This window comes from Apaloderma vittatum, unplaced genomic scaffold (assembly GCF_000703405.1).
Source record: "Apaloderma vittatum isolate BGI_N311 unplaced genomic scaffold, ASM70340v1 scaffold16009, whole genome shotgun sequence".
Classification (NCBI taxonomy): domain Eukaryota; kingdom Metazoa; phylum Chordata; class Aves; order Trogoniformes; family Trogonidae; genus Apaloderma; species Apaloderma vittatum.
In genome coordinates this window covers 5846-6519 of record NW_009737094.1, presented here as the reverse complement: position 1 = coordinate 6519, position 674 = coordinate 5846, and the positions used below count along the sequence as shown (strand labels likewise).

General features: G+C 54.0%; 1 protein-coding gene across 1 annotated transcript in view; it reads right to left on the bottom strand.

Moving 5' to 3' along the window:
- The window catches only part of LOC104279810 (zinc finger protein 469-like), a gene marked incomplete at its 5' end in the record, with an annotated part of 11599 nt that overhangs the window by 5084 nt on the left and 5841 nt on the right, over window positions 1–674 (bottom strand).

The following is a 674-nucleotide window of genomic DNA, read 5'->3' as shown; positions in this document are numbered from 1 at the left end:
CTTTCCCTGATTGGCAGAAGATCTGTTGTGCGCTGGGTTGGGTCATCTTGGGCTTCTGAAGGAACGGACTTAACGACTGCATCTGTGATGGTGCATAGTTGGTTTTCTTTAAAATGAGAACTTGGCAGCACAGCAGCGGTGCTTTCGGGTACTTCGTTCCCAACACCCTTTTGGTTGAAAGGCTCTGAGCAGGGAAGAGAACAGTCCTTCTCGTGCATTTTCTGGGCACCAGCCATCTCCAAGGCTGAGCCCACCAGATCGTCAGCACACGGCAGAGCGTGGGATCTCACCACCTCTTCTTTTTCACACAGCCCATAGTTGCCCAAAATGTCATCGGGGAGGTGACAGTGACCATCCTCAGCCTCTCCCATTGGCACAGGCCTGCAGTGATGCAGCGAGGGAGGAAAGGTGGGTGCCCTCTGCCATGTCTCTTGCTCTGCAGGGCTGATGGTGGGGTGATGGACATGATGGCCATTGGCTTTGGGAGGACACCTCTTTGTGACAAATGAACTCGATGTGCTAAGCAGAGACACGCCAGATTTCTTCTCATCCGAGAGCTGAGTACTGAAGCCGGGGACGTCTCCTCCCTTGGCCCCACCACTTTGCAAGCATCTGGGGTGAGAAAAATTGGTTGGCAGGGGCAGGCTGGCTGGAGATTCACTCGTGTAATGGCA